Here is a 19,292-nt window from a genome sequence, read left to right on the forward strand (position 1 = left end):
AGACTTTCTCCAATCACTCTGATGACCATCAGAACTCTATGCACCAACTTTCAGCCTGCTACACCTCTCGGTTCCAAAGTCCCTAACCCTAACCCTAACCCTAAACCGAATAGGGGCTTATTTACCAGTACTCCACCCCCTTTGCTCCAATCAACTTGAAACTTTCACCAGTCACTCAGACGACCATCAGAAACCTATGCACCGACTTTCAGCCTCCTACACCTTCCGGTTCTAAAATCCCTAACCCTAACCCTAACCCTAACCCTAACCCTAAACCGAATAGGGGCTTATTTGCCTGTATCTCCGCCCCCTTTACTCCAATCAACTTGAAACTTTCACCAGTCACTCCGATGACCATCAGAACCCTATGCACCAATTTTCAGCCTCCTACACCTTACGGTTCCAAAGTTACTAACCCTAAAACTAAACCCTAACCCTAACCCTAACCTTAAACTCTAAACCTAATCCTAACCCTAAACCTAACTCTAACCCAAATCCTCACGCTAATAAGGGTTTATTCACCAATAACTCCACCTAATTTCCTTCAATCAACTTGAAACTTTCACCAATCACTCCACCGACAATCAGAACACTATGCCCAACGTTCAGCCTCCTACACCTTATGGTTCCAAAGTTCCTAACCCTAACCCTAAACCCTAACCCTAACCCTATCCCTAACCTTAAACCCTAACCCTAAACCCTAATAGGGGCTTATTTGCCAATAACTCTGCCCCCTTTGCTCCAATCAACTTGAAACTTCCACCAATCACTCCATCGACAATCAGAACCCTATGCCCCAACTTTCAGCCTCCTACACCTTATGGTTCCAAAGTCTTTAACCCTAACCCTAATGCTAAAAGAGACTTATTCATCAATAACTCCGCCCTCTTTCCTCCAATCAACTCGAAACTTTCACAAATCACTCCGATGACCATCAGAACACTATGCGCCAACTTTCAGCTTCCTACACCTTACGGTTCCAAAGTTCCTGACCCTAACCCTAAACCTTAACCCTAACCCTAAATCCTAACCCTAACCCTAACCCTAACCCTAACCCTAATATGGGCTTATTTGCCAATAACTCCATCCACTTTCCTCCAATCAACTTGAAACTTTCACCAATCACTCCACCGACAATCAGAACCCTACGCACCAACTTTCAGCCTCCTACACCTTACGGTTCCATAGTCCCTAACCCTAACCCTAACTCTAAAAGGGCCTTATTCATCAATAACTCCGCCCCCTTTCCGCCAATCAACTTGAAACTTTCACCAATCACTCCGATGACCATCAGAACACTATGCATCAACTTTCAGTCTCCTACACCTTACGGTTCCAAAGTCCCTAACCCTAACCCTAAAGCTAAAAGGGCCTTATTCATCAATAACTCCGCCCCCTTTCCTCCAATCAACTTGAAACTTTCACCAATCACTCCGATGACCATCAGAACACTATGCACCAACTTTCAGCCTCCCTCACCTTACGGTTCCAAAGTTCCTAACCCTAACCCTACACCCTAACCCCAACCCTAAACCCTAACCCTAACCCTAACCCTAACCCTAATAGGGGCTTATTCGCCAATAACTCTGCCCCCTTTTCTCCAATCAACTTGAAACTTTCACTAATCCATCCGATAACCATCAGAACCCTATGCAACAACTTTCAGCCTCCTACACTTTATGGTTCCAAAGTTCCAAACCCTAAACCTAACCCTAACCCTAACCCTAATAGGGGCTTATTCCCCAGTATCTCCGCCCCCTTTGCTCCAATCAACATGAAACTTTCATCAATCACTCCACCGACAATCAGAACCCTTTGCGCCAACTTTCAGCCTCCTACACCTTACGGTTCCAAAGTCCCTAACCCTAATCCTAACCCTAACCCTAATAGGGGTTTATTTAACAGTATCTTCTGCCGCCTTTGTTCCAAGCAACTTGAAAGTTTCACCAATCACTCCATCGACAATCAGAACCCTATGCACCAATTTTCAGCCTCCTACACCTTACGGTTCCAAAGTCCCTAACCCTAACCCTAACCCTAACCCTAATAGGGGTTTATTTAATAGTATCTCCGCCGCCTTTGCTCCAAGCAACCTGAAACTTTCACCAATCACTCCACCGACAATCAGAACCCTATGCCCCAATTTTCAGCCTCCTACACCTTACGGTTCCAAAGTCCCTAACCCTAACCCTAATAGGGGTTTATTTAATAGTATCTCCGCCGCCTTTGCTCCAAGCAACCTGAAACTTTCACCAATCACTCCACCGACAATCAGAACCCTATGCACCAACTTTCAGCCTCCTACACCTTACGGTTCCAAAGTCCCTAACCCTAACCCTAACCCTAATAGGGGTTTATTTAATAGTATCTCCGCCGCCTTTGCTCCAAGCAACTTGAAACTTTCACCAATCACTCCACCGACAATCAGAACCCTATGCACCAACTTTCAGCCTCCTACACCTTACGGTTCCAAAGTCCCTAACCCTAACCCTAACCCTAACCCTAAAAGGGGTTTATTTAATAGTATCTCCGCCGCCTTTGCTCCAAGCAACTTGAAAGTTTCACCAATCACTCCGATGACCATCAGAACATTATGCGCCAATTTTCAGCCTCCTATACGTTACAGTTCCAAAGTTCCAAACCCTAACCCTAAATCCTAACCCTTACCCTAACCCTAACCCTAATCCTAACCCTAATAGGGGCTTATTTGACCATAACTCCACCCACTTTCCTCCAATCAACTTGAAACTTTCACCAATCACTCCACCGACAACCAGAACCCTACGCACCAACTTTCAGCCTCCTACACCTTACAGTTCCAAAGTCCCTAACCCTTAACCTAACTCTAAAAGGGCCTTATTCATCATTAACTCCGCCCTCTTTGCTCCAATCAACTTGAAACTTTCATCATTCAATCCGATAACCATCAGAACCCTATGCACCATTTTTCAGCCTCCTACACCTTACGGTTCCAAAGTTTCATACCCTAACCCTAAACCCTAACCCTAACCCTAACCCTAACCCGAATCCTAACCGTAATAGGGGCTTATTCGCCAAAAACTCCGCCCACTTTTCTCCAATCATCTTGAAACTTTCACCAATCACTCCACCGACAATCAGAACACTATGCGCCAACTTTCAGCCTCCTACACCTTATGGTTCTAAAGTTCCTAACCCTAACCCTAAACCCTAACCCTAACCCTAACCCTTCCCCTAATATGGTCTTATTTGCCAATAACTCCATCCACTTTCCTCCAATCAACTTGAAACTTTCACCAATCACTCCACCGACAATCAGAACCCTACGCACCAACTTTCAGCCTCCTACACCTTACAGTTCCAAAGTCCCTAACCCTTACCCTAACGCTAAAAGGGCCTTATTCATCATTAACTCCGCCCTCTTTGCTCCAATCAACTTGAAACTTTCATCAATCAATCCGATAACCATCAGAACCCTATGCACCATTTTTCAGCCTCCTACACCTTACGGTTCCAAAATTTCAAACCCTAACCCTAAACCCTGACCCTAACCCTAACCCTAAACCCTAACCCTAACCCTAACCCTAACCCTAATATGGGCTTATTTGCCAATAACTCCATCCACTTTCCTGCAATCAACTTGAAACTTTCACCAATCACTCCACCAACAATCAGAACCCTATGCACCAACTTTCATTCTCCTACACCTTACGGTTCCAAAGTCCCTAACCCTAACCCTAACGCTAAAAGGGCCTTATTCATCAATAACTCCGCCCCCTTTCCGCCAATCAACTTGAAACTTTAACCAATCACTCCGATGACCATCAGAACACTATGCATCAACTTTCAGTCTCCTACACCTTACGGTTCCAAAGTCCCTAACCCTAACCCTAAAGCTAAAAGGGCCTTATTCATCAATAACTCCGCCCCCTTTCCTCCAATCAACTTGAAACTTTCACCAATCACTCCGATGACCATCAGAACACTATGCACCAACTTTCAGCCTCCCTCATCTTACGGTTCCAAAGTTCCTAACCCTAACCCTAAACCCTAACCCCAACCCTAAACCCTAACCCTAACTTAACCCTAATATGGGCTTATTTGCCAATAACTCCGCCCCCTTTGCTCCAATGAACTTGAAACTTTCACCAATCAATCCGATAACCATCAGAACCCTATGCACCAATTTTCAGCCTCCTACACCTTACGGTTCCAAAGTTTCAAACCCTAACCCTAAACCCTAACCCTAACCCTAACCCTAATCCTAACCCTAATAGGGGCTTATTCGCCAATAACACCGCTCACTTTTCTCCAATCATCTTGAAACTTTCACCAATCACTCCACCGACAATCAGAACCCTACGCACCAACTTTCAGCCTCCTACACCTAAATTCCACCTAAAAAAAGAATCAGAATCCAATTTAACATCTCTGGAAAAAGAAGCTCTCAAACAACTACGACAGAACCTTGACCTAATTATTAAACCGGCGGACAAGGGTTCTAAGATTGTAATACAGGACAAAGCACAGTACCTCATTGAAGCTGACAGACACCTTAAGAACACTGCATTATAAACCTTTGGAGAAACCCCTGCAAACAGAAACCCAACATCAGTTACACTGCATCATAGAAGACCTATATAAACGGAAATTCATTTCACACAAACAAAAAACTTACCTCAAAGGTCCAGCCCTCCCACATCCGAGGAAATTTTACCTCCTACCGAAAATACATAAAGACCCGGAGACCTGGACAGTTCCACATCAGATTCCACCTGGCAGACCCATCGTCTCTGACTGTGGGAGCGAATCCTACCGGATCGCGGAATACATCGACTCCCACATAAATCCTCTTTCGCAGAAACATGGCAGCTACATTAAAGATACGTATGACTTTTTAGAAAAAATCAGGTCAATTGAAGTTCCTCCTGACACACTACTCTTCTCAATTGATGTTGACTCACTATATACCAATATAGATACCACCCTAGGACTCCATGCAGTTAGGGAGGTTCTTTCAAGATCCCCGGATCCCTCTCATCCAGATGATGCTCTCCTAGAACTGCTGGAAATTAGTATAAAGAGAAATGACTTCATTTTTAACTCTTCCTCTTACCTTCAGGTCCATGGGACAGCAATGGGGAAGAAGTTTGCACCCGCTTATGCCAACATATACATGGCGGACTGGGAGAGGACGGCATTCTTGAAATGCTCAAAACTCCCCATCCTCTACTTAAGATATTTGGATGACATATTCGGGATCTGGAGTCATTCGCGTGAGGAGTTTATTCATTTTTTTTAACATCCTCAATGAACATCACAACACGATTAAATTGAAGGCTAGTATACAGACGGAGGAACTCCAATTTTTAGATACAACGATCTTTTTTAAAAAGCACAGCAACCATTGGAATCTGGCAACCCGAGTATATTTTAAAGCTACAGATACACACGCACTTTTACATAAACACAGTTTCCATCCCCGACATACTTTTAAAGGCATTGTCAAGTCTCAATTGATACGATTCCGCCGTTTGTGCACAGACCAGGAGGACGTTGAAAAAGCCATAACCACTCTTTTTAAGGCTTTACGTCAGAGGGGCTACAGTAGGTCCTTCTTGAGGGAAATAAAAAGGGAAACAGGCGGTAGAATAACTGCCCCTGCTTCCCAACCTACCGAAAATGGGATTATTCCCCTCGTAACTCCTTTTTCCTCCTCCTCTGTGATTTTAACCTATAAAATGAGACGGAATTTTATTCAACTCCAAGATGACATGCCTTTTTTTGCACAATTTTCTATGATCAATGCTTACCGTAGAAACAAAAATCTTAAAGACCTTCTCGTCCATGCAGGATTGGCTAACGAAAGGGAGACAAACCATATACATTTTAGAAGATACAATTTTATTTACAACCCACATAGTAAAAAAGGAACCCCATTGGATGACACATTACAATTAGATTAATCCAATTTGGTATACATCATTTTGTGCAAACATTGCCAAAAATTATATGTGGGACAAACAAAAAATAAACTGAAAGACAGATTTTATCAACACTTATACTGCATCCATAAAGAAACCAAGACAGCTCTCCTCCATTGCCACTTCAGAGTGCATGGGGTTACCAACCTGGTCCTCTTGGGGGCACTGTCCACCGCATCCCTGTCACTCCGCGGGAGGAGAGCAAAGGAATCAGCTTTAATACAAAAGCTAGAGACCATCCATCCTCTCGTTCTGAATGAAAGACGGGAAATTTGATTTTGATGTGGATGGGACGACCCCCCTTATTTGAATATTGCTTTTAATCATGAAAGTTCCCTTTATTTTTTTATTTTTTTAATAGAATTACAAAATACACCTTTTTACCTACTATTTGAGATCCACTGGTGGCAGAGAGGTTATGACTCTTGCCACCAGTTCAAAAATCGTAGGATCGATTCCAAGGCCAGCATAGACGGATGATCTAACATGATCAAGGATTCCATATGACCTCCTCTTGTGATTATTTATATTTAAAAAAAGGATTAAACAGAGGACATTTACGGTATGTGACGAGCCCGTGCTTTTCCTTTCCTTAACGGAATGGAAATTTCCCCTTCCCCTAACCCGAAACCGAATAGGGGCTTATTCGCCAGTATCTCCGCCCCCTTTGCTCGGATCAACTTGAAACTTTCACCAATCACTCCGATGACTATCAGAACATTATGCGCCAATTTTCAGCCTCCTACATCTTACAGTTCCAAAGTTCCTAACCCTAACCCTAAACCCAAACCCTAACCCGAAACCCTAACCCTAAAAAAACACTTATTTGCCAATAACTCCACCCCCTTTACTCCAATCAATTTGAAACTTTCACCAATCACTCCTATGACAATCAGAACCCTATGCACCAACTTTCAGCCTCCTACACCTTACTGGTCTGAAGTTCGTAACCCGAAAGCTTAACGCTAACCCTAATGCTAATAGGGCTTTTTTGCCAATAACTCCGCCCTCTTTGCTCCAATCAACTTGAAACTTTCACAAGTCATTCCGCACACGTTCAGAACCCAATGCACTAACTTTCAGCCTTCCACACCTTTCGGTTCCAAAGTCCCTAACCCTAACCCTAACCTTAACCCCTTATAGGGGCTTATTCGCCAATGACTCTGCCCCCTTTCCTCCAATCAACTTGGAACTTTCACCAATCACTCCGCGAACTATCAGAACCCTATGCACCAACTTTCAGCCTCCTACACCTTACGGTTCCAAAGTCCCTAAAACTAACCTGAAACCCTAACCCTAGCCCTAACCCTAATAAGGGCTTATTCGCTAATACCTCCGCCCTATTTGCTCCAATCAACTTGAAACTTTCACCAATCACTCCGCAATCAATCAGAACCCTATGCACCAACTTTCAACCTCCTACATCTTACGGTTCATAAGCCCCTGACCCGAACCCTAAACCCTAACCCCAACCCTAACCCTTACCCTAATAGGGGCTTATTCGCCAATAACTCTGCCCCATTTACTCCAATCAACTTGAAACTTCCACCAATCACTCCGCGAACCATCAGAACCCTATGCACCAACTTCCAGCCTCCAAAACCTTACGGTTCCAAAGTGCTCAACCCTATCCCTATCACTAAACCCTAACCCTAACACCAACCCTAACCCTTATAGGGGCTTTTTCGCCAATAACTCCGCCCCCTTGCCTCAATCAACTTAAAACTTTCACCAGTCACTCGGCTGACTATCAAAACCCTATGCACCAACTTTCAGCCTTCTAGACCTTACGGTTCCAAAGTCCCTAACCCTAACCCTTAACCCTAACCCTAACCCTAAACCCTAACCCTAACCCTAATAGGCGCTTATTTTCCAATAACTCCCCCCTCTTTGCTCCAATCAACTTGAAACTTTCACCAGTCACTCCGTTGACTATAAAATCCTATGCACCAACTTTCAGCCTCCTAGACCTTACGGTTCCAAAGTGCGTTACCCTAACCCTTAACCCTAACCCTAACCCTAAACCCTAACCCTAACCCTAACCCTAACCCTAATAGGCGCTTATTTTCCAATAACTCTTCCCCCTTTGCTCCAATCATCTTGAAACTTTCACCAGCCACTCCGCTTACTATCAGATCTCTATACACCAACTTTCAGCCTCCTACACTTTACTTTCCAAAGTCCCTAACCCTAACCCTAAACCCTAACCTAACCCTAACCCTAAACCCTAACCCTAACCCGAACCCTAATAGGTGCTTATTCGCCAATAACTCTGCCCCCTTTGATCCAATCATCTTGAAACTTTCACCAGTCACTCCGCTGTCTATCAGAACCCTATGCACCAACATTCAGCCTCCTACACCTTACGGTTCCAAAGTACCTAACACTAACCCTAACCCTAGTAGGGGCTTATTCACCAATAACTCCGCCCCCTTTGCTCCAATATAGTTGAAACTTTCACCAGTTTCTCCGCTGACTATTAGAATCCTATGCACCAACTTTCAGCGTCATACACTTTACTTTCCAAAGTCCCTAACCCTAACCCTAACCCTAACCCTAATAGGAGCTTTTTTGCCAATAACTCCGCCCCCTTTGCTCCAATCAACTTGAAACTTTCACCAGTCACGCCGCTTACAATCAGAACCCTATGCACCAACTTTCGGCCTCCTACACCTTACGGTTCCAAAGTCCCTACCCCTAACCCTAACCTTAATAGGGGCTTGTTTGCCAATAACTCCGCTCCCTTTGCTCCAATCAACTTGAAACTTTCACCAGTCATTCCGCTGACTATCAGAAGCCTATGCACCAACTTTCAGCCTCCTACACCTTACGGTTCCAAAGTCCCTAACCCTAACTCTAAACCCTAACCCTAACCCTAATAGGGGCTTTTTCGCCAATAACTCCGCCCCTTTTGCTCCAATTAACTTAAAACTTTCACCAATCACTCCGCTGACTATCAGAACCCTATGCACCAACTTTCAGCCTACTACACCTTACGGTTCGAAAGTCCCTATCCCTAACCCTAACCCTAATATGGGCTTATTGGCCAATAACTCCGCTTCCTTTGCTCCAATCAACTTGACATTTCACCAGTCATTCAGCTGATTATCAGAACCCTTTGCACAAACTTTCAGCTTCCCACACCTTACGGTTCCAACGTTACTAAACCTTACCCTAAACCCTAACCCTAACCCTAACCCTAACCCTAATAGGGGCTTATTCGCCAATAACTCCGCCCCTTTGCTCCAATAAACTTGAAACTTTCACCAGTCTCTACGCTGACTATCACAACCCTATGCACAAATTTTCAGCCTCCTATACCTTACAGTTCCAAAGTCCCTAACCCTAACACTAACCCTAACCCTAATAGGGGCTTATTCGCCAATAACTCCGCCCATTTTGCTCCAATCAACTTGAAACTTTCACCAGTCACTCAGCTGACCTTAGAACCCTATGCACAAACTTTCAGCCTCCTTTACCTTATGGTTCCAAAGTCCCTAACATTAACCCTAAACCCTAACCCTAACCCTAACCCTAATAGGTGCTTTTTCACCGATATCTCCGCCCCCTTTGCTCCAATCAACTTAACACTTTCACCATTCACTCCGCTGACCATCAAAACCCTATGCACCAACTTTCAGCCTCCTAGACCTTATGGTTCCAAAGTCCCTATCCCTAACCCTAACCCTAATAGGGGCTTATTCGCCAATAACTCCGCCCCTTTGCTCCAATAAACTTGAAACTTTCACCAGTCTCTACGCTGACTATCACAACCCTATGCACAAATTTTCAGCCTCCTATACCTTACAGTTCCAAAGTCCCTAACCCTAACACTAACCCTAACCCTAATAGGGGCTTATTCGCCAATAACTCCGCCCATTTTGCTCCAATCAACTTGAAACTTTCACCAGTCACTCAGCTGACCTTAGAACCCTATGCACAAACTTTCAGCCTCCTTTACCTTATGGTTCCAAAGTCCCTAACATTAACCCTAAACCCTAACCCTAACCCTAACCCTAATAGGTGCTTTTTCACCGATATCTCCGCCCCCTTTGCTCCAATCAACTTAACACTTTCACCATTCACTCCGCTGACCATCAAAACCCTATGCACCAACTTTCAGCCTCCTAGACCTTATGGTTCCAAAGTCCCTAGCCCTAACCCTTAACCCTGACCCTAACCCTAAATCCTAACCCTAACCCTAAAAAGTGCTTATTTTCCAATAACTCTGCCCCCTTTGCTCGAATCATCTTGAACCTTTCACCAGTCACTCCGCTGACTATCAGAACCCTATGCTCCAACTTTCGGCCTCCTACACCTTACGGTTCCAAAGTCCCTAACCCTAACCCTAACCCTAGTAGGGGCTTTTTGGCCAATAACTCTGCCCAGTTTGCTACAATCATCTTGAAACTTTCACCAGTCACTCCGCTGACTATCGGAACCCTATGCACCAACGTTCAGCCTCCAACACCTTACGGTTCCAAAGTCCCTAAAACTAACCCTAAACTCTAACCCTAACCCTAATAGTGGCTTTTTCCCCATTAACTCCACCCCCTTTGCTCCAATCAACACTTCATGCATAACTCCTGTATTTTGAGGAAAAACTGCATGAAATCCACGAGTAACTTCAAGTTTATGCATCTTTCTATGCTTTTAGATTAAAACTTGACTGAAAACTCACTTTGAACAAAAGTTATGGCTGTTTTGTATCACAGGTCACAAATAGTGTTTTCTCAGCGAGACAAGGGCAAAATGAAAACTTCATGCAGAACTCCTGTTTTTTGAGGAAAACTGCCTGAAATCCACCTGTAACTTCTCTTTTATGCATCTTTCTATGCTTTCAGGTTGAAACTTCACTGAAAACTCACTTTGAAAAAAAGTTATGGCTGTTTTGTATCACAGGTCACAAATAGTGTTTTCTCAGCGAGAGAAGTCCAAAATGAAAATTTCATGCAGAACTTTTGTATTTTTTGGAAAACTGCATAAAATCCACCTGTAACTTAAAGTTTATTCATCTTTCTTTTCTTTCAGGTTGAAACATTACTGAAAACTCACTTTGATCGAAAGTTATGGCTTTTTTGTATCACAGGTCACAAATAGTGTTTTCTCTGCGAGAGAAGGCCAAAATGAATACTTCATGCAGAACTCCTGTATTTTTTGGAAAACTGCCTAAAATCCACCTATAACTTAAAGTTTATGCATCTTTCTATGCTTAAGGGTTGAAACTTGACTGAAAACTCACTTTGAAAAAAAGTTATGGATGTTTTGTATCACAGGTCACAAATAGTGTTTTCTCAGCGAGAGAGGGCCAACATGAACACTTCATGCAGAACTCATGTATTTTGAGGAAAACTGCATTTAATCCAACTGTAACTTCTCTTTTATACATATTTCTATGATTTCAGGTTTAAACTTGACTGAAAACTCACTTTGAACAAAAGTTATGGGTTTTTTGTTTCAAAGGTCACAAATAGTGTTTTCAGAGCTAGAGAAGGCCAAAATGAACACTTCATGCAGAACTCCTGTTTTTTGAGGGAAACTGCATGAAATCCACGAGTAACTTAAAGTTTATGCATCTTTCTATGCTTTCAGGTTGAAACTTGACTGAAAACTCACTTTGAACAAAAGTTATGGCTGTTTTGTATCACACGTCACAAATCGTGTATTCTCAGCGAGAGAAGGCCAAAATGAACACTTCATGTTGAACTCCTGTATTTTGAGGAAAACTGCATGAAATCGACCTGTAACTTCACTTTTATACTTCTTTCTATGCTTTCAGGTTAATACGTGACTGAAAACTCACTTTGAACAAAAGTTATGGCTGTTTTGTTTCACAGGTCACAAATAGTTTTTTCTCAGCGAGAGAAGGCCAAAATGAACACTTCAAGCAGAACTTCTCTATTTTTTTGAAAACTGCCTGAAATCCACCTGTAACTTCTCTTTTATGCATCTTTCTATTCTTTCAGGTTGAAACTTGACTGACAACTCACTTTGAACAAAAGTTATGGCGGTTTTGTATCACAGGTCACAAATAGTGTTATCTCAGCGAGAGAAGGCCAAAATGAACACTTCATGCAGAACTCCTGTATTTTGAGGAAAACTGCCTGAAATCCACCTGTAACTTCTCTTTTACGCAGGTTTCTATGCTTTCATGTTGAAACTTGACTGAAAACTCACTTTGAAAAAAAGTTATGGCTGTTTTGTATCACAGGTCACAAATAGTGTTTTCTCAGCGAGAGAAGTCCAAAATGAAAATTTCATGCAGAACTTTTGTATTTTTTGGAAAACTGCCTAAAATCCACCTGTAACTTAAAGTTTATGCATCTTTCTATGCTTAAGGGTTGAAACTTGACTGAAAACTCACTTTGAACAAAAGTTATGGCATTTTTGTATCACAGGTCACAAATAGTGTTTTCTCAGCGAGAGAAGGCCAAAATGAACACTTCATGCAGAACTCCTGTATTTTGATGAAAACTCACTGAAATCAAGCTGTAACTTCAAGTTTATGCATCTTTCTATGCTTTCAGGTTGAAACTTGACTGAAAACTCACTTTGAACAAAAGTTATGGCATTTTTGTATCACAGGTCACAAATAGTGTTTTCTCAGCGAGAGAAGGCCAAAATGAATACTTCATGCAGAACTCCTGTATTTTGAGGAAAACTGCCTGAAATCCAACTGTAACTACTCTTTTATACATATTTCTGTGATTTCAGGTTTAAACTTGACTGAAAACTCACTTTGAACAACAGTTATGTTATTTTTGCATCAAAGGTCACAAATAGTGTTTTCAGAGCTAGAGAAGGCCAAAATGAACACTTCATGCAGAACTCCTGTATTTTGAGGAAAACTGCATGAAATCCACCTGTAACTTCTCTTTTATGCATCTTTCCATGCTTTCAGGTTGAAACTTGACTGAAAACTCACTTTGAACAAAAGTTATGGCTGTTTTGTATCACAGGTCACAAATAGTGTATTCTCAGCGAGAGAAGGCCAAAATGAATAGTTCATGCAGAACTCCTGTATTTTGAGGAAAACTTCCTGAAATCCACCTGTAACTTAAAGTTTATGCATCTTTCTATGCTTTCAGGTTGAAACTTGACTGAAAACTCACTTTGAACAAAAGTTATGGCTGTTTTGTATCACAGGACACAAATAGTGTTTTCTCAGCGAGTGAAGGCCAAAATGAACACTTCATGCATAACTCCTGTATTTTGAGGAAAACTGCATGAAATCCACCTGTAACTTCAACTTCATGCATCTTTCTATGCTTTCAGGTTGAAACTTGACTGAAAACTCACTTTGAACAAAAGGTATGGATGATTTATATCACAGGTCACAAATAGTGTTTTCTCAGCGAGAGAAGGCCAAAATGAACACTTCATGCATAATTCCTGTATTTTGAGGAAAACTGCCTAAAATCCACCTGTAACTTCTCTTTTATGCATCTTTCTATGCTTTCAGGTTAATACGTGACTGAAAACTCACTTTGAACAAAAGTTATGGCTGTTTTGTTTCACAGGTCACAAATAGTTTTTTCTCAGTGAGAGAAGGCCAAAATGAACACTTCAAGCAGAACTTCTCTATTTTTTTGAAAACTGCCTGAAATCCACCTGTAACTTCTCTTTTATGCATCTTTCTATTCTTTCAGGTTGAAACTTGACTGAAAACTAACTTTGAACAAAAGTAATGGCTGTTTTGTATCACAGGTCACAAATAGTGTTCTCAGAGGCCAAAATGAACACTTCATGCTTAACTCCTGTATTTTGAGGAAAACTGCCTGAAATCCACCTGTAACTTCAACTTCATGCATCTTTCTATGCTTTCAGGTTGAAACTTGACTGAAAACTCACTTTGAACAAAAGGTATGGATGATTTATATCACAGGTCACAAATAGTGTTTTCTCAGCGAGAGAAGGCCAAAATGAACACTTCATGCAGAACTCCTGTATTTTGAGGAAACCTGCCTGAAATCCACCTGTAACTTCTCTTTTATGCATCTTTCTATGCTTTCAGGTTGAAACTTGACTGTAACTCACTTTGAACAAAAGTTATGGCTGTTTTGTATCACAGGTCACAAATAGTGTTGTCTCAGAGGCCAAAATGAACACTTCATGCATAACTCCTGTATTTTGAGGAAAACTGCGTGAAGTCCACCTGTAACTTCAACTTCATGTATCTTTCTATGCTTTCAGGTTGAAACTTGACCTAAAACTCACTTTGAACAAAAGTTATGGCTGTTTTGTATCACAGGTCAGAAATAACGTTTTCTCAGCGAGAGAAGGCCAAAATGAACACTTCATGCATAACTACTTTTTTTCAGGAAAACTGAGTGAAATCCACGTGTAACTCCAAGTTTCTGCATCTTTCTATGCTTTCAGGTTGAAATTTCACTTGGAAGTAATTTTGGAAAAAAATTACGTCTTTGATGATCACGGTTCACAAAGACTGTTTTCAAAACAAAAGAAGACATTTTAAACATTTCATGCAGAAGTACATTAGTTTTGAGCAAAGCTGGCTTAAAACCACCTGTCACTTCAAAGGTTTTCATCATTCTGTTTTTTCAGTTTAGAAGTTCACTCAAAGGTCAGTGTGATCAATATTTCCAGCAGTTGTGATCACAGGTCACACAATGCCTTTTACCAGCGAGAGTCCTCTGGAGTGAACACTTCTTGCTTAACTCCCTTATTTTCAGGAAAACTGACTGAAATCCACGTGTCATGTCAAGGTAATGTAATTTTCATTGTATTCAGGTTGAAACTTGTCTGAAAACTCACTTTGAACAAAAGTTATGGCTGTTTTGTATCACAGGTCCCAAATAGTGTTTTCTCTGCGAGAGAAGGCCAAAATGAACACTTCATATAGAACTCCTGTATTTTTTGGAAAACTGCATGAAATCCACCTGTAACTTCAAGTTTATGCATCTTTCTATGCTTTCAGGTTGAAACTTGACTGAAAACTCACTTTGAACAAAAGTTATGGCTGTTTGGTATCACACGTCAAAAATCGTGTATTCTCAGCGAGAGAAGGCCAAAATGAACACTTCATGTTGAACTCCTGTATTTTGAGGAAAACTGCCAGAAATCGACCTGTAACTTCACTTTTATGCTTCTTTCTATGCTTTCAGGTTAATACTTGACTGAAAACTCACTTTGAACAAAAGTTATGGCTGTTTTGTTTCACAGGTCACAAATAGTTTTTTCTCAGCGAGAGAAGGCCAAAATGAACAATTTACACAGAACTCTTGTATTTTGAGGAAAACTTCACTGAAATCCACCTGTAACTTCAAGTTTATGCATCTTTCTATGCTTTCAGGTTGAAAGGTCACTGAAAACTCACTTTGAACAAAAGTTATGGCTGTTTTGTATCAGGACACAAATAGTGTTTTCTCAGCGAGTGAAGGCCAAAATGAACACTTCATGCAGAACTCCTGTATTTTGTGGAAAACTGCATGAAATCCACCTGTAACTTCAAGATTATGCATCTTTCTATGCTTTCAGGTTGAAACTTAACTGAAAACTCACTTTGAACAAAAGTTATGGCTGTTTTGTATCACAGTTCACAAATAGCATTTTCTCAGCAAGAGAAGGCCAAAATGAACACTTCATGCATAACTCCTGTATTTTGAGTAAACTCCCTGAAATCCACCTGTAACTTCAAGATTATGCATCTTTCTATGCTTTCAGGTTGAAACTTGACTGAAAACTCACTTTGAACAAAAGTTATGGCTGTTTTGTATCACAGGTCACAAATAGTGTTTTCTCAGCGAGAGAAGGCCAAAATGAACACTTCATGCATAACTCCTGTATTTTGAGGAAAACTGCCTGAAATCCACCTGTAACTTCAACTTTATGCATCTTTCTTTGCTTTCAGGTTGAAACTTGACTGAAAACTCACTTTGAACAAAAGTTATGGTTTTTTTATATCACAGGTCACAAATAGTGTTTTCTCAGCGAGAGAAGGCCAAAATGAACACTTCATGCATAACTCCTGTATTTTGTGGAAAACTGCCTGAAATCCACCTGTAACTTCAAGATTATGCATCTTTCTATGCATTCAGGTTGAAATTTGACTGAAAACTCACTTTGAACAAAAGTTATGGCTGTTTTGTATCACAGGTCACAAATAGTGTTTTCTCAGCGAAAGAAGGCCAAAATGAACACTTCATGCATAATTCCTGAATTTTGAGGAAAACTGCCTGAAATCCACCTCTAAATTAATGATTATGCATCTTTCTATGCTTTCAGGTTGAAACTTGATTAAAAACTCACTTTTAACAAAAGTTATGGCTGTTTTGTTTCACAGGTCACAAATAGCGTTTTCTCAGCGAGAGAAGGCCAAAATGAACATTTCTTGCACAACTCCTGTATTTTGAGGAAAACTGCCTGAAATCCACCTCTAACTTAATGACTATGCATCTTTCTATGCTTTCAGGTTGAAACTTGACTGAAAACTCACTTTGAAAAAAAATTATGGCTGTTTTGTATCACATGTCACAAATAGCGTTTTCTCAGCGAGAGAAGGCCAAAATGAACACTTCATGCATAACTACTTTTTTCAAGAAAACTGAGTGAAATCCACCTGTAACTTCAAGTTTCTGCATCTTTCTATGCTTTCAGGTTGAAGTTTCATTTGGAAGTCATTTGGAAAAAAAATTATGTCTTTGATGATCACGGTTCACGAAGACTGTTTTCAAAACAAAAGAAGACATTTAAAACATTTCATGCAGAACTCCATTAGTTTGAGCAAAGCTGGCTTAAAACCACCAGTTACTTCAAAGGTTTTCATCATTCTGTGTTTTCAGTTTCGAAGTTCACTCAAAGGTCAGTGTGATCAATATTTCCAGCAGTTGTGATCACAGGTCACACAATGCCTTTTACCAGCGAGAGTCCTCTGGAGTGAACACTTCTTGCTTAACTCCCTTATTATCAGGAAAACTGACTGAAATCCACGTGTCATGTCAAGGAAATGTAATTGTCATTGTATTCAGGTTGAAACTTGTCTGAAAACTCACTTTGAACAAAAGTTATGGCTGTTTTGTATCACAGGTCACAAATAGTGTTTTCTCAGCAAGAGAAGGCCAAAATGAACACTTCATGCAGAACTTCTGTATTTTTTGGAAAACTGCATGAAATCCACCTGTAACTTCTCTTTTATGCATCTTTCTATGCTTTCAGGTTGAAACTTGACTGAAAACTCACTTTGAACAAAAGTTATTGCTGTTTTGTATCACAGGTCACAAATAGTGTTTTCTTAGCGAGAGAAGGCCAAAATGAACACTTCATGCATAACTCCTGTATTTTGAGGAAAACTGCATGAAATGCACCTGTAACTTCAAGTTTATGCATCTTTCTATGCTTTCAGGTTGAAACTTGACTGAAAACTCACTTTGAAAAAAAGTTATGGCTGTTTTGTTTCACAGGTCACAAATAGTGTTTTCTCAGCGAGAGAAGGCCAAAATGAACACTTCATGCATAACTCCTGTATTTTGTGGAAAACTGCATGAAATCCACCTCTCACTTAATGATTATGCATCTTTCTATGCTTTCAGGTTGAAACTTGAATGAAAACTCACTTTGAACAAAAGTTATGGCTGTTTTGTATCACAGGTCACAAATAGTGTTTTCTCAGCGAGAGAAGGCAAAAATGAACATTTCATGCACAACTTCTGTATTTTGAGGAAAACTGCCTGAAATCCACCTCTAACTTAATGATTATGCATCTTTCTATGCTTTCAGGTTGAAACTTGACTGAAAACTCAGTTTGAACAAAAGTTATGGCTGTTTTGTATCACAGGTCACAAATAGTGTTTTCTCAGCGAGAGAAGGCCAAAATGAACACTTCATGCATAACTCCTGTATTTTGTGGAAAACTGCATGAAATCCACCTGTAACTTCAAGATTATGCATCTTTCTATGCTTTCAGGTTGAAACTTGACTGAAAACTCACTTTGAAAAAAAGTTATGGCTTTTTTGTATCACAGGTCACATATAGTGTTTTCTCAGCGAGAGATGGCCAAAACGAACACTTCATGCATAACTCCTGTATTTTGAGGAAAACTGCCTGAAATCCACCTCTAACTACTCTTTTATGCATCTTTCTATGCTTTCAGGTTGAAACTTGACTGAAAACTCACTTTGAACAAAAGTTATGGCTGTTTTCTAACACAGGTCACAAATAGCGTTTTCTAAGCGAGAGAAAGCCAAAATGAACACTTCATGCATAACTCCTGTATTTTGTGGAAAACTGCATGAAATCCACCTGTAACTTCAAGATTATGCATCTTTCTATGCTTTCAGGTTGAAACTTGACTGAAAACTCACTTTGAACAAAAGTTATGGCTGTTTTGTATCACATGTCACAAATAGCGTTTTCTCAGCGAGAGAAGGCCAAAATGAACACTTCATGCATAACTCCTGTATTTTGTGGAAAACTGCCTGAAATCCACCTCTAACTACTCTTTTATGCATCTTTCTATGCTTTCAGGTTGAAACTTGACTGAAAACTCACTTTGAACAAAAGTTATGGCTTTTGTGTATCACAGGTCACAAATAGCGTTTTCTCAGCGAGAGTAGGCCAAAATGAACACTTCATGCATAACTCCTGTATTTTGAGGAAAACTGCCTGAAATCCACCTCTAACTACTCTTTTATGCATCTTTCTATGCTTTCAGGTTGAAACTTGACTGAAAACTCACTTTGAACAAAAGTTATGGCTGTTTTCTAACACAGGTCACAAATAGCGTTTTCTAAGCGAGAGAAAGCCAAAATGAACACTTCATGCATAACTCCTGTATTTTGTGGAAAACTGCATGAAATCCACCTGTAACTTCAAGATTATGCATCTTTCTATGCTTTCAGGTTGAAACTTGACTGAAAACTCACTTTGAACAAAAGTTATGGCTGTTTTGTATCACATGTCACAAATAGCGTTTTCTCAGCGAGAGAAGGCCAAAATGAACACTTCATGCATAACTCCTGTATTTTGTGGAAAACTGCCTGAAATCCACCTCTAACTACTCTTTTATGCATCTTTCTATGCTTTCAGGTTGAAACTTGACTGAAAACTCACTTTGAACAAAAGTTATGGCTTTTGTGTATCACAGGTCACAAATAGCGTTTTCTCAGCGAGAGTAGGCCCAAATGAACACTTCATGCATAACTCCTGTATTTTGAGGAAAACTGCCTGAAATGCACCTGTAACTTCAAGTTTATGCATCTTTCTATGCTTTCAGGTTGAAACTTGACTGAAAACTCACTTTGAAAAAAAGTTATGGCTGTTTTGTTTCACAGGTCACAAATAGTGTTTTCTCAGCGAGAGAAGGCCAAAAT

General features: G+C 40.7%; 1 pseudogene; it reads left to right on the top strand.

Moving 5' to 3' along the window:
- Positions 1-6,223, top strand: part of LOC147247682 (uncharacterized) — a 126,165-nt pseudogene extending 119,942 nt beyond the window's left edge.
- The last annotated feature ends 13,069 nt before the right edge of the window (positions 6,224-19,292 follow it).

The sequence above is a fragment of the Aulostomus chinensis genome, chromosome 16 (assembly GCF_037954235.1).
Source record: "Aulostomus chinensis isolate RoL2024-O1b breed Wild chromosome 16, RoL_Achi_v1.0, whole genome shotgun sequence".
NCBI classification, from domain to species: domain Eukaryota; kingdom Metazoa; phylum Chordata; class Actinopteri; order Syngnathiformes; family Aulostomidae; genus Aulostomus; species Aulostomus chinensis.